This window comes from Pezoporus occidentalis, unplaced genomic scaffold (genome assembly GCF_034315485.1).
Source record: "Pezoporus occidentalis ecotype Australia unplaced genomic scaffold, CSIRO_AGI_Poc_V1 ctg134, whole genome shotgun sequence".
Classification (NCBI taxonomy): Eukaryota; Metazoa; Chordata; class Aves; order Psittaciformes; family Psittacidae; genus Pezoporus; species Pezoporus occidentalis.
Genome location: NW_026913146.1, coordinates 1324826 through 1341203, shown reverse-complemented (window position 1 = coordinate 1341203; position 16378 = coordinate 1324826).

Below are 16378 nucleotides of genomic sequence, written 5' to 3'. Positions count from 1 at the left end.
ATTAATTCAAAGTTAACCGGAGAGCTGGTCAAATTATTTCTTGACTGTAATTATTTCAGTGAATCTAAGTTATTTTGTCTTGAAGGAATGTTCACCAGAAATTGCTGTTTAGATGATTTTATGGCCTTTTTCCAAATTTTGAGGCCATGACTTTTTCTTTTCTACCTTTTTTTTTTTCCAAAAAAACCCTTCAAAATCAATTTTGAAAAGCATTTGCTTTCCCAAGTTATATCATACTGGTTACATAAAGTCACTGAATGTGGTAAAAGGTTAAAGGTGTACAGGTTAGCTGTAAAAATATTTTCTATTTTTTAATATTATTTAAAAAAAAAAAAAGTAAAAAAGAAAAAGGAAGCTCCTGGGTTAAATCCTGACCTGTCTAAAGCTGGTTGATTTCATTAAGGACAAGATGATATATTGCATGTCTTGTGAGTAACTTAGAAATGCAATGGAATAAAATAGGAAAGGAACTTAAAAATAAAAGAAGATGGTGTCAGGTAAATTTAACAATATTCCCCCATTATGATCTCATGCTACCTTTTCCCCTTGTACTGGTTTTGGCTGGGATAGAGATAATTTTCTTCACAGTAGCTAGTATAGGGCTATGTTTTGGATCGGTGACCAAAACACTGCTGCTAACACAGGGATGTTTTAGCTATTGCAGAGCAGTGTTTGCATATCTTCAAGGCCTTTTCTGCTCCTCACCCACCAGCAAGCAGGCTGGGCATGCACAAGTTGTTTGGAAGGACACAGCCAGGACAGCTGAGCCCAACTGACCAAAGGGAGATTTCATATCATATGGTGTCATGCTCAGTATGTAAAGCTGGGGGGAAAAGGAAGAGGGGGGACATTCAGAGTGATGGTGTTTATCTTCCCAACCATTAGACATGATGGAGCCCTGCTGTCCTGGAGATGGCTGAACACCTGCCTGCCAATGGGAAGTGGTGAATGAATTCCTTGTTTTGCTTTGCTTGTGTGAGCACCTTCTGCTTTACCTATTAAACTGTCTTTATTTCAACCCATGAGTTTTCTCACTGCTACCCTCCCAGTTCTCTCTCCCCCACCTCTCTGAGGGTAGTGAGTGGGCAACTGGGTGTCACTGAGCTGCTGGCTGTGGTTAAACCACAACACCCACTAAAATGTGAAGCATTAAGGCTTCCAGCATATTTGGCCAACAGTGAGAGCAAAGTATGAGGAGATCTTTAGCACTGATGGAACTGAATGGAAAACCATCCCATGAGCATAACTGTGCTACACTGGTATACTGCAGAAATATTGTACAGGGTAGAACAGGATCACACTAGAAAACCTCCATCCCTTAAGCTGGAGATTGATTAACCCCTCAGATTCCAGCTCAAGCCAGTTCAGAGTACTTCGGCTGCAAACTTACATAGACTTGTTCTTACCAAGCCTTATAACCAGGGAAATAAAACACACTTCATTTTGTCTTTGCTGACATGTTGAGATGTATTTTTCTCAGGTTTGTTTTTTTTTTTCCATAGAGATTTTTCACAACCCTCTCCCACCTTTTTCTCATTTCACATGTAAATGGAAGTCTTTGTCTTTGCTATGGAAACAAAAAATCATAGCTACATCTTTATTAAAAATACCATGTAATATTTTTTTTTTCTTTGCAGAGGCCTTCTTGAATAAGTAAGTGCAAACAAACAGATACAAATGCACCTCAAATAATTGCAAACTGGTAGATGCTTGGAGCAATTCCTCCTTCTCCCCTGCCTGCACATGGAGACTGATGCTGTTAATGCAGATCAGACTGTTGAATTCATCCAGCCAAAGATTTAACTTGCACTTGTGAGATGCCAGTACTTGTTTTGTACCACACAGAGCCATCCACTCAAGGGACCAATGCCTGGCTCCAGATTAAGTGACAGACACAGGGTGGTTTGTGAGCACGCTGCTCGGGACAAGCTCTGCTACAAAACCCTGGCAACAGCCCTACAGAATAGCTGTGAGCCTGGGTCACCTCCAGGCTCCATTTGGCTGTTCTGTGGATTTAAGACATCATTATTTTTGGAGCTTTTCTTCATGTCCTTCTCCTCCCTCCCCTTTTCTTTCTTCCCCAGATATAATGCCCTGAAATGATTTAAGGACCGTGTTACAACCTATCAAGCCAATGGTTGTACGTTATGATACCAAGGGCATAGATACGTTGCAAGCCCTGGACCTTGATCTGAAGGCATGTGAGAAGGGTTTGCAGGGGTAACAGTGCTACTCCTTCCCCAGCTGACCACTGGGAACAGCTTCAATCAGTTGTCCTGAGAAACACATCTGAATCTCATCACGGAAAGAACTGGTTGATTCACTCCAAAAAAGAGGTCAAGCTTAAACAGGAAAACTAAGGTTCAGGCTCCCAGCCTTGAAATCTCATTTTGCTGTGCAAGTTTGCTGATGTTAGGAGTTAATCCTTCTCATATATTAAACAGGCTTTTGATGTGTCAGAACATCAGGTACTTCTGTTTCATCAAACTGATTATGACATTTAGATATTTCTGAAAACTTGAGAACACTGTTTGGGAAGCACCTTAAAATTTCACTATGAGAAATGAAAATTGAAAGATTCAAACTTAAGAAAAAAATAAAGTAAAATAAAATTACCTTTTTTTTTCATTCTTCAGCTATTTCAAAAGGTCAATGTTAAGGAACAATATTTTCTGTGGAAAAAAAATGTTAATCTCTCCGTTCTTCATCTTAATAAACACCTTATCTTTTCTTTATTTGTCTGGGTGGTAGTATACAGTTATAAGAGTTTTCCAGCAGCAAAACATAATTTTCTCATTCAGACTTACAGAATAAATGCCTGTGCAGTGGAACATTTTATAACAAAGCAATAAATTAAATACAATACTGCTTCATGTTCTTTGGGCTCACTTCTCAGGATTCATAATCAGAGTGAATATATTAGGTCTTTGGGGAGTGCATGATAAAAACTGCCTGTTTTCACATTTGTGCACTAAACAAAGAGTTTATAGTTCCATACAATTTAATAACAAAATCCTAGCTGTTAGAACCTCATACATGAATACAACATTTCTGAAGGCATATTAGGGATAAAGTTGTCTCCCCCGCCATGTTTGAGAAAAGCAACACAAAGCTAAAGCCCAGGAGTGATTCTTGGGGAGCTGTCACAAGATCCTCCGCTAGTTCTGTGCCCCAAGCATACTTCACTGTCCTTAGATAAGGACAGGCATTTCCAAAGGACCACCTGGATCATGGGCTTAGCCAGCCTCTGCAAGGCAAGGGGGACAATGCTCCCCTTAAATCACTCTCGTCAAGTGTTTCAGGAATGATAGGATGAATTGAAAAAAGAAACAAAAGTGTTCTTTCTCAATTTTTACGATTTCTTGTATCTCTAGGTGGCTTTGTCCTCAGCTGATGAAGGTTTTGAGCAGACTTTTCAATTAAGAAAGTATTAACAGAAAACTAAGGATTCTGTTGTGAGAAGATTAATTCCCTTCAGATGATGCTGGCCACATAAGACGGAAGTACAAAAGCCTTCACCAAATACAAAGAAAAGCAAAAATCAAACCAAAGCCCAATCTAGAAGTAAGCACCTATTGAACTAACACAGATTAATCCTGCAGCTGCAGAGCGAAGCCACTTGCCTGGTTTTGGACTCATGAAGAGTGTGAGGAAAACACTAAAAAGAAGCATCTGGTGCACAAAGCTGGACCTGAGAGGTGAAATAACCCGAAACTGGGGAATGCTTTACAAACAGCTCTGAAGCTGCCTGTGCCTACTGAAGGAATGGTCCTTTCAAAGAATAACCTGCTTTCACCTGCTCAGCCTTAGCTTCATGTCAGGACACTGAAAGAGACAGAGAGGCATTTAATAAAAACCTGAGCATGGCAACCATTTCCACCTGGGTTTGTAATTCAAGTGATTATAGACTTGGAGAAAAGACCATGTTTCTTTCATACACCTCTCAGTTAGAAACAAAAGGGAGATGAACTAAAACAAGACCACCAAGAAGGTAATAGCAGCAATGCAGGACATGTAGGTGGTCTGAATATGACTTTATTTGAGTTAGTTACTTTGTCAGGAAAGTTGGAGTTTTCTTTTTTCCTTTCACTGCCTTATGCTGTATATCATTTCAGGCTTAAGGCTAGAATGTTAAATCCGTACAGTGTGATTAAAATTATTCACATGCTTTAAACAACCAACGTTCAGCGTGAACAGAATGGAGATCACACAAGCTAAAGTGTCAGAGGATGCGTTTGCTCTTCATTAAAAATCAGGTTTCTGAGAAATTACACATTTTGAATGTTAATCAAAGTGATTTATTTCCATTAGTTGTAAGTACCAATTAGTTGCTGGCTGAATTAATGAGAGATTAGATCATTTTAATAGAAAGATCTAAACCCAATGTTCCATCGCACTGCTACCAGCCCCTGCAATCGTCTTAACTGCTAGAACACCAATAAGATCTTAATGTAAACAGGAATGTCACCACTGAGTTCAAACAAGGCCAACTTGCACTCAGCATAACCTGACCTGTCTCAGAACAAGGCAGTATGTTTTGGTGATTCTGCACAACAGATATTAGTTTCTTCCTTCCTGTGACTACATCAGTTCTTGTAGGTGCGCAGGATTTGGTGGTAGTGTATGTATTATAGGTTTGTTGGACCCCACAAAGGGGGTTTTAGTTAAGCATAAAGGATAAACCTAGGTGCACTTTTTTTGATCTTCTTTGGGGGTCGGGGGGGGGAGGGGTTCAGTATTTAACTCAAAGTTCAGAATAAAGTTAATTTTTAAAAATATTGCCATTGTTGATTTACAGTGGTGTTTGGTTGGATTTATAAATTCAGAAGAAAGATGCCAAAAATTGTTATTAAACCAGTTAAGGGATTCAAAGGGAAGTACAGGACTTTGGCTTCTTTAGCCAAAAAGAAAGAGAAAGGGCGAGAAGAAAGATGCTTGATCTTTGTAAAAACATTGGAATCTAAATATCAGATTTGGTTCTGTCTGTTTTCGGCAACTGAAAAATGTTACTCCAAAGAGCAAATGTCTGTCCTGAGTAAACTTGGGCTAAAAATCAGAGACTCCTACCTTTGTGAGCAAGGAGATTTTAGGAGACCTTCCTAAGTGGATTGGAGAAGGAAAACCCAGATGGCTTCTATGGAGGAACATTTTCTGCAATAATTTATCTGTCATAGTACTGGTAAAATGCACCAAACTCTGACTATTTCTATTCCTCCTGTTCTCCATTCCAGCATCTAAAGTCAGCAGAAAACTCTGTTAATGATCTTGGCTTCAGTATCCAATGCACCACAGCTTACAATTAAGTATCTGTTTTCTTTTTTGTAGCTTTTATAAACCCACTCAGGGCTTTCTGAACTCAGAACTGTGCTCTTTTTTCTCATACTGGTGAAAGACAAATGTTGTTATAGTACAAGATTTACTCACCTACCTCTGCATGACATAGTAGTGCTTTTATGTAATGTGGCTCTCTAAGGCTGTCAGCAGAGGTGGGCGCAGGCTTGAACAGCAGTGCAGCTCCTCCTTAGAGGGGTTTTCAAGATGTGTGGGGAGACGTATCTCCTGAGATGCCTGTCACTAATCCACTGAATCCAGAGGGAACCCAGAGAGTGACCAGAGGCTACAGGCCCAACCTTCCATCAGCTAAAGTGAAGAAGAACCTCAGCCCTATCACTAGTATCCACTCGTAAGAGTTAAAACCTCCACTGAAGTCCCCAGACTGCACAGTGTGGGCTCTTCACAGTGCACATGAAGATGTTGGAGTGTCTTTCAGGCGTGTGGCTTGTGTGGTGCCATTACAAGACAGTGAAAGCATTTTTCATAACGATATATGACAGACCAGTTTGATTTAACTTTGTTCAAAGAGCACAAAACAAGCAGAGCAGACTTTCCTTGCAGCAGCAGGACAAATGTCCAGCTGTTTTCCTTCCTCCCAGCCCAACATCCAGCCTACAGGGACAGCCTTTTCAATCTTTCTCAGTGTTTTCTTGGTAGCTGACCATCCTTGTTGCTCCCAGTCCGTGCACATCTACGTGGTCCACCCCTTATATTCCTTGCACACACACTCCTCCCTGGTCGCTCTTTCTTTTTCCATATATTTGCTCCCCTCCGCATTCATTGAGTCTTTCCATCCTAAGTTCCTGACATAACCAAACAAGCCACCACACAACACCATGTTGTATGTTTGCCCTTGTCTTCTGCGTGGAAGGTGGGGGTCCAAGGCAGGTGCCTTGCCAAGTGAGAGCCAGTCTCATGTGGCTTCTTGGCACTGACACAAAAGAGGGACCAGAAACAGCAGCTGTAACAGGGAGCTACCACTTTACCACTTAGGGGAAATTATACTATTTTTGTTCATGCTTTGAGCCAATTTATTTTAAGTTACACAGGACCTCATTTTTAAATATGCCATTTTGCAACAGGGAGGGTAACAATAATTTTTAAAAGTAGGCTGATTTTGAAGTCTGTTGAGAATAGAATTATGAATTTTCCTTTAAATCAAATACTTTGATGGATGAGAGGAAGTAGGTTTAAGTGTGTTTTCTTTGGGAAATGCTGTTAAAGTACTGATAACCATAAAATAGTAGCTAGCAGTAAAATTATGTTAGCTTATTTATTCTGAAAAATCTAAATTCTAACCATCTTGTCAATTGATGATCCTGTTGCATATTAGTGGGTAGACTGTATTTGAAATAAATCTAAGAAATTAGAGAAGAGATTCAGAGCAGCCCTGCAGAGAAGGACTTGGGGGTGTTGGTTGATGGGAAAATGAACATGAGCCGGCTGCAGTGTGCGCTCGCAGCCCAGAAAGCCAACCGTATCCTGGGCTGCATCAAAAGGAGCGTGACCAGCAGGTCAAAGGAGGTGATCCTGCCCCTCTACTCTGCTCTTGTGAGACCTCACCTGGAGTATTGTGTGCAGTTCTGGTGTCCTCAACATAAAAGGACATGGAACTGTTGGAACAAGTCCAGAGAAGGGCCACGAGGATGATCAGGGGACTGGAGCACCTCCTGTATGAAGATAGGCTGAGGAAGTTGGGGCTGTTCAGCCTGGAGAAGAGAAGGCTGCGTGGAGACCTCATAGCAGCCTTCCAGTATCTGAAGGGGGCCTATAGGGATGCTGGGGAGGGACTGTTCATTAGGGACTGTAGAGATAGGACAAGGGGTAACGGGTTAAAACTTAAACAGGGGGAGTTTAGACTGGATATGAGGAGGAAGTTATTTCCTGTAAGGGTGGTGAGGCACTGGAATGGCTTGTCCAGGGCAGTTGTGAATGCTCCATCCCTGGCGGTGTTCAAGACCAGGTTGAACAGAGCCTTGGGTGAGATGGTTTAGTGTGAGGTGTCCCTGCCCATGGCAGGGGGGTTGGAACTTGATGATCTTAAGGTCCTTTCCAACCCTAACTATTCTATGAGTCTATGATTCTAAATACAATATACATATATTAACGGATTTATGAAATTGCTTGTTTCTAAGCAACTAAAGGCAGAAAGTGCATGAAGACAATATCTGATTTTAAAGTCTGTAATCATGAAAATAAACATTATTTTAATGTGAGTTTTGTGTGCAGCTCGATGTTAATCAATCACTGTATCTGTGGCCTACAAATATTATTGTATACCGTAACTTGGTATTTCGTTCTAAATCGTGTTTCTCTAGCAATGATTGAAATAGTAGCTAAAAAAGAGATTCTTAGGCTGAGCTTATTATTTGGTTGTTAAGCAGTAATACCTCCTAGCATTGATTGCAAGAAGAGGTGATATTCATAAAAGCAGTGTTTCCAGAGCTCAGCTTTCCTCTCAGGTAGTTCAGCAGAATCAGCTCACCAAATTCTCTCTAAGGTACCTCCAAATGTTTTGCCTTCAGCTATTCTGTAACAACCCCTAAGTAGTCCTACACTTATTTATTCAAAGGGAGCAGCCAGAAACTATTTATTTTTTGAGAAAGGATGGTCTAACTGCATGCCAGGTTCAGCACATGTTCAGGTGAAAACCCAGTTCCTGCAGGAGAGGCAGGAGGACTGGCACGGCCAGGCAGGCTGGATGGGGGCTGCTCCTCAGCATGAGCCATCCAGATGGATTAGCTAGATTCCTAAGCATGACCTTACCTTTAAGAAAGTGTGGAATTGGAAACTGATTGACAAAAAGGAAATATCCAAATGTCTTGCCTCTCAGAATCAATCATAGAATGGTTTGGGTTGGAAGGGACCTTAAAGATCATCAAGTTCCAACCCCCTGCCATAGGCAGGGACACCTCCCATTAGACCAGGTTACTCAAAGCCCCATTCAATTTGGTCTTGAACGCTTCCAGGGATGGGGCACAGCCACAGCTTTAATGGGCAGTGTCAGTGCCAGTGTCTCACTATGCTCATGGTGAAGTTTCTTCTTACTAATATCTTATATAGATATTCAGCCTCTGCAGGCTGAAGTTTGAAAGATCTTAAGAGGAAACAGGAAAGCAAAAGACGGTGGGACAAAACATGTTCCTGTCTCTGCCCAGTGTTACAAACCGTCTCTTGAAGACAAGGGGCAGCTCAGCTCAGCCCTCTGGGAAGCAGAAGCTCATGGTGGGTAACTGAAATGGCTCTTTCATCATTATCTGAGGGGCTGCTGTGAAGCTTGGCATGGCTTATCAGGGCTGGCTCGTACCTGGCTCGCAACAGCCTACTTGCTTCAATTTACACCACACATTCTCTCTCTAAAAACTTCGTTAGCAAGATTATTTTGATTTTAATGAAGGGGTTTTGTTTTCTTAATTTGCTTCAAGGAGCTGAATGAAATCATGGAAGTGGTGAACCACCTAGGGAACTCTTTAGGAAGAATACGTACATACAACCTCCGCTCCCCACCCTCCATGCACACACGTGCACACGTGTGTATACACACACACACATATTATTTATGACTTTGTTTCCACCTGTGCTGACATGGCTGGGAATTTACAACAGCACTGAAAAAGTTACAAGCAGTACCTCAGAAATTCCACATTTTACTGAGCTGCGTTATTATGGCACCTTTGTCAGGCAGCCAAACACTATGTCAGCCCTGGAACTGATTTACAGCAACATCTGTAAGAACATTTGAGGAAGAGGAGGAAAACAATGTCCACTTTTGAATACAGTCTTTCAAAGAATGGTGGTGGGAGATTCACAAATAGAAAACACAGACATAAACAGCAAGTTTCAAGAGGTACGTGCTAAATGTTACAGAGATGGGGGGGAAGTGCATTGCTTTTCAGACAGAATAACCATAGCCTTTGCAGGCATGTTTTAACTTAGCTATATAAGACACCTGGCCCTAAAAAAAAAGCAGACCTTTTTCTTTCTTTCTTTTTTTTTCCTGAGGAAAATATGAAGCTAAAGCAGGAAGCCCACAAGCCCACATAAGCTCAAAACTCCTTTGTGAAAGACCTCATTAAAAAAAAAAAAAAAAAGAAAAATCCCACCAAATGTATATAGTAGTTACTTTGTAATCGCTATGAACTATATGAACAAATACCTACTTTTCCGTTTAAGAATATTTTGTGAGGAGAAAAGAGGTCCAACACTACTGAAGAGATGGAAAGGTCTGAGTTGAGGAAAGCTGTAGGAACACCTTTCCCAGATCTTTTTCCTCGGCCTCTACTGAGGCTAGATTGGTACCTACAATAACTTGCTTTCCTCTGTGCTTAATGAACATTTTCTCCACAAGACAGTGAGATGTTGAAGCAAACAGGGAAGGTAGCTGATGATATTTTGCAAACCTGAATATGATTTTCATCATCCTGTAACATAGCGTTGTTGAAGTTTGTGGGGGTTTTTAAAGTAAATGAAGTTGATCGAGTGTTACAGACTTTCAGAAGCTCCCTCAGCTGCCTTGTTTGAGAGATGACTGTGATTGTTATTTGCACTTCAGTTTAACATGACCAGCGGTTTGGGCAGTGCTCACACAGCTCCCAGACCTGAGGTACTCTTTGAGATCCTCTGGAGTAAAGGCATCCCTGAGGCAGGAGCCACACACAGAGTGGGGCTGTGGCTGCAAATCCCCTCCCCGCAGCATGCACAGAAGCCACCCCGGAGAGCCCAATCAATGCTTGTTCAGAAGCAAACCACCTTGGGTTGCACAGAAAGTCCAGGGACCCACTTCCAACAATTCCCAAAGTGTACAGAGATCAGAACATTTCTAATCACACAGAAAATCATTAGGCCCAACTCTTTATAACTATTGAAACTTGTTCAGTGAGCTAAGAAAAGAATCATGAAAAGAAACATGCTCTGGTAGCAATGAGAATCAATATGCAGGGACCTGCCAAACTCAGATCAAATGGATTTTGGAAGAGGGATGTGCAGTGGGGAGAGAACAAGTAACAGCTCTGCCCACGCCAGCCTCCAAGCCTGGTCTGTGTTGCCCCGATAACCCAAAGGGGTCTGCACTCTGTATCCCTGCTCTGAAAGGAAAAGAGTATTCAAAACCAAAAATCAAAATAATTTTGCAACAACAAGAAATTTCAAAGTCCAAATTCAAAGCATTTCCATTTTCTTTTCAGTTTTTTTGATGTTCTGATTTAAGCAATTCAGTAAAACAAGTTCAGTGGCTCAGTGTCACATAGCTGCTATGTGTTTTCATCTCTTTCTTTTAACTGCTTTTGAGTGAAACTGCTATTTCAGATGAAACTGCTAGAGTGTGCTGGTAGGTGAAATAACACAGTTGTTGCAAGCTACAGAGCAGTAAACAAACACATTTTTAAAATGAGGCACTGAAGAACCTCAGTTTACATTAAAGCGTAATTTTATTCATTAAGTTAATACAGCTTTCTGATTAGTCATATTTTCCATCATCGCCATCATTTTACTACCTTACCTACTGTGTGGTCAGTTACATGGACTTTAATTTATTCTAAGTGCTATTTTACACATAGGGCTTTGTCCTCTTGCCAGAATCTGAGAGCAGATTAACTTTTCCCCACTGGCAGCACATACCTACGAGGCTGCTGCAAGCGCCCTTAACACTTTCCATTCTTTAGCTTCCATGGCAGGCTGTGTAAGCTAATTACGATGGAGGCTGTTTCTACTTCCCTGAGGGAAGGTTAATAGAGAAAGAAGTTTATGCTAATAAAGAATATGATCAGCGTGTGGCAGAAGCCAGGCTCTGGTCAGCTGGCTGCTGTAGCACTGTCACTTTCTTAATGCTGCTGGTGTACAGACCTGCAGCAGGTAGCAGAGCAAGCACAGTTTAGTTTAAGCCAGGACAGTGGGTAGTTTCAGCTGTAAGAGCTGGCTTGCCTATCTACATCTTCTAGCACTCACTCAATTAGTAGCTTCTTCATTGCTGGGCTGGTCAGCCACAGCTGTTAAAAAAACTGCTGAACAAAAGCATCACTTGGAGATCTGTTACAGCTATGATGTGGTACCCATGGATCAAATGTTCTTTTGTATAAGCTCTCCGGTTTTCAACTATTAGTCAGTCTGCAAAATCTTTCTGGTCACGAGGAACCTTCTGATACCCAGCTCCCACCGCACAACTCTTTGTCAGCAACAGTTCTGCCATACAACGACTAGGCCTCAGACAAGTATCTTACCAAGAATTTCACCAAGAATCTCCAGCTCCAATGGACTCTGTGCCCTGCAGAAAACGGCACAGCTGCCCTTTCCAAGAGCTGGCAGAGTGGCAGTTCTAACTCCTTGATAAGCTTTTTGAACAGTGTTATGAGGTGTAAATGTTAAAACCTTCACAAATTATTCCCTTGGAACAAAGGGATTATTCAAAGCCACTTTACGATATTACAGGAACTCCAGCTTTCCTCCCCTGCATTCACCTTACTGTATCTCTATACACCTCTGACTACCTCCCTTACTTGTGCGCACCAGCACGTTAGCAGCAGGACAGAATTAGATTTGACTGTCATGTGCTGTCACATCTAAGAAAATCAACATGAAACCCCATCATTTGTTGATGAATGGAGAGCAGAGCCCTGATTTTATGTTACAGCAACAGAAAATGGAAGATAACAGCATAAACAGAACCTAAGGACATCAATGTCAATTCTTCCAGTACAGGCATTTTCAGAAGACTTCTAAAATAAGTAGACTTGACACTAGGATTAGTACCAAAGATAGTTTCTTTAACTGGGCAGGAACTAATGTGGTTTTGTATTGTTCTGCCATAAACGAAGCTGAAGCCTCACTGTTCAAGATGTTATTTCAAACAGCTGTATAATCAATACCTGAATTTTGATTATCCAGTGGTAGACACAAATTGCAAACCACAGCTTCCCATTGCACATCTACAAAGCAAGTGCTGAAAATAAGTAGGATGCACATCGTCCCCCCACCCTCTCCTTCCTCTGGCACCCAACCACTACTAACTTACTGACTTCAACTACACTGTGCTCTGTAAACTGAATACATTTATCCTAGCTGGTAACCACAGTGACAGGGCAAGCAAAGAAACTGGGAACAGAATAGCGTGGGTTACCAAAGAGGGTCCCCAAAGGACATGGGAGGAGTATTGAGCTATGAGAGAAAAAGCAGCATGGGAAACGGGGAAAGCCTCCTGTGCCTTTCGGGAAGTGATAGTACTGTGTGCAGTTCTGGTCCTGACATAAAAAGGACCTGACCAAAAAAGTCCTCAACATAAAAAGGACATGGAACTGTTGGAACAAGTCCAAAGAAGGGCCATGAGGATGATCAGGGGACTGGAGCACCTCCCATATGAAGACAGGCTGAGAAAGTTGGGGCTGTTCAGCCTGGAGAAGAGAAGGCTGCGTGGAGACCTCATAGCAGCCTGCCAGTATCTGAAGGGGGCTGTAGGGATGCTGGGGAGGGACTCTTCATTAGGGACTGTAGTGATAGGACAAGGGGTAAGGGGTTAAAACTTAAGCAGGGGAAGTTTAGACTGGATATAAGGAGGAAATTCTTTCCTGTTAGGTTGGTGAGGCACTGGAATGGGTTGTCCAGGGAGGTTGTGAATGCTCCATCCCTGGTGGTGTTCAAGGCCAGGTTGGACAGAGCCTTGGGTGAGATGGTTTAGTGTGAGGTGTCCCTGCCCACAGCAGGGGGGTTGGAACTTGATGATCTTAAGGTCCTTTCCAACCCTAACGATTCTATGATTCTATTTCAGTAGAACTAGTGACCCCTAATACTTAGGCATAACCGTGAGAAGCAGTTTTTGCTCCACGTGAGTAAAGACACTATGCCTTTTATTCCCTGCGGTAACACTTTCCTAAAATATAACAATAAAGGAAGTAATACCTTATGTATGAGAACTGCACCTTGTTCTACACTGATTTCCTCTCTTCACTAAATAGGTTAAGGCTTGTCGTGGTTTAAACCCTCCTCCCTATTTTCTCAATAAATTTTAAACAGCTGCAAAATGAGTATCCAGCAGACACATTCACTAGAACAAAGCAATACATAAAGTGAGGGAAAAAGGAGACGTCACTGAGAAAGTACAGTTCTCTGATGTGCCACACCTGTAACAATATGTCTTGCAAGTAGCATGTGAGATTTCTGCTTACATTTATACTTGAAAAGAAACACAATCCCCAGTTACAGTCCTGGCTTGTAAGGTTGGCAGAACACAAGGCTTGCAATATCAGTCTTTGTGAATGTTTAACAGAACTTCAATCTTAACTTATTGCTTTAAGCTTTATTGAAGCGGTTCAATGAGTAGAGCCCTAAGCGGTCAAGAGATCCAGAGACCAAAATCAGGACTGCCTGGTGACACTAACAAATCCTCAGATGGAATATTCTTCAGCAGAAAGTTTGGGCTTAATTCTTTGCCCACTTTCTCGTGGCACTGCCAAGATCTGTTTAGTGTTATGTAAAGAATCCTAAATTAAAGCATTTGGCACCGAAATACTGTAGCACTCCTTTAGGGTTTGTGTGTTTGAAATAATAATAGCCTTCAGTTCAAAAACCGTGCAGGTATCCGCCTAGTGTTATCTCAGACTTATAGGTTACTTAGTGAATGCTTGTTTCAGAGAGATTCTGGTAAACAAGTAACTCGATTTATCTGTCAAAAATTATTAATTATTCAGACTTTCGGAAACTGTGCATCAGCAATTGTTTGTATGAGTTCATTGGGCAAAACATTTTGTTGTATGAAGCATTAAGAGGATACTGCCTTTAAAGAACATTTTACAAGTTTTAAGTGAGCCCATGACAAGATTCCAGTTACTGCTGGTCATAAAACTGCAAAATGTCCGTTTTGTCATTCAGCAACACTTGTTTCTCACTCTAAGACTCCGAGATGCAGTGCAAACTTTACTCGGCGTTAGCTGCAATTTATTTCCCCATCACATCAACTTATGATTTAGACTTCAGCTGTGTAAATATCAACCTACCAGCTCCCTAACATCTGGATCTTCAGAAGGGAGGAGGGGGGAGGCAATAGAACTTGCAAGCCTTTAAAACAGATGTTTGGGCACGTAAGTGGTCTTAAAAAGAACTATTAAGATACTGAAATTATCTTGCAATTTATAGATTGCCACTGTATTTAAGCACAATCAACTCTCGCTAAACATGAAAACTCACACTGGCAGAAAAGATACATTTCCATTTCTGGGTATTTAAGGCATCAAGTAAGATTTTAAGTCACTCTTATTTTTAGGATGCTAAAAAGAAACTTGATAGGAAGTATTTATAAGCCAGTCATTAACCCTGAACATTTATTTGGGTACAGAGATCCATGTCTTTGGAAGATTAGGAACTTTATACTCTCCAAGAGCAAGTCAAAAAGTATTTCAGGAAAAGTCGAGAAAGGAGTAAAATGGCATTGTCACTGTTTTCAACCTTCCCCCCTACAAAGTTTTGCTTTTCATGATAGACACATGGAATAAACATTAATTCTGGAATGAAAGATGTACTTACAGTTTTTAACTTTCTTTGGTTATTTTACATAAGTCAAAACTCAGTGTCTGGTTGCAAACACGAGCTATCACAGCCCCCAGTTCCTCCCCCTGAAAAAGCTTGGATCATTGGAAGGAAAGAAAAAGGAGAGCTACTGAGTGAATCAAATTTAAGTTTCTTGTCTTATTGACTTATAGCTTTCTGCTTAACTCAGGAAAAATTAATCTTCCTCAAAATGCACTTCATGATAATCAAATACCCATATCAATGTCTGTCACCACATCAGCACATCTGGCAGCAATGAAGACAAATTAACAATACTAGTCAGAAAATCTGGCAATATAATCAACTAAAGCACACAAAATCCATTCTCTACACTTAGACCACCAGTAACTAAGGATGGATTAACTTCCTGTCTCTAATACTGGCGCCTAAATTAAAGGGAAATTGCATTGCAATCTGGGTACCAGGTTTCTGGCTGCAAACAAAAAGCCCTTAGCTCAGCTACACGAGGCAGTGAAACCTTTGCTCTAGCTTTAAGCCATGATGTCTGTGATGGCCTACTCTGGCAGCTGCTTTTAATTTAGTTTAAAAGAAGCCATTTGGCAAGCATGTAAGTTTGCACCTTCAAAGTAGGCAAATTTAAATAGCCAATGTCCTATAATATTAACCATTTGTGAGTCTCTCTGTTTTAACGCGGTGATGACAGGATTCACAGCTTTTTAAAATAGCAGGCATTTGTATACAGAAAAACAAAACAGAGTTTTCACTTAGTTTTAATTACCATTTTATAGTTAGCAATCTTCTCTTTGTATAGTTAAAGGCATTGGGCTCATTACTGCAAATTTAACCCAGCAAGAATTTAAAATTGCTCAACTTGACTGAGCAACTGAATAAAGGAGAGATCTCATCTACAACCAGAAAAGGGCAGCTGAACAAGGAACAGAAGTAAGAGTTAAACCAAAGAAAACATTAACTTGTACTTGGATTACCTTCTCGTGTTGGGCACAGAGTGGTTGCAGAAGCAAAAAAAAAAAAGAGGGAAGAAAGGGTATGGGAAATCAAAGACTGGGGCATGCACTGCATAGTTGGCAAACACTTAACACTAAGCCACTTGGGAAAGAGTGATGCTACCAGGCAGATATCCAGTCGTCTTAATTCTTTTACTAAATAGTTTGGTGCAGGTTTGTGCATCTGATGTGCATATCCTCCAGCAGACGCATGCACTCTCTCTGTGCACAGGCATGGGCAAATTGTTATTACTACAGTAGCCTTGAATGCATTGAAACTGAGAATGTGTGCACACGTATCTGATAGTGGGAATTCACAACGCGAAGATTTGCATGCTTTTGGCACAAATAGCTTCAACCCACCCTACTGGTAGCTGTGGCAGGACCACACCCACTCCTAGAAGCTGAACATGTTTAACACAGTACATCTGAAGATACCAGTTTGAGTCAAATAAAGGTGCAAACGTGCAATGGAGGGCACCTATATATGCAACGTTACCTACAAATGCAAGTCACGCTTTTCATTCTTCATACACTAATGTGGATCA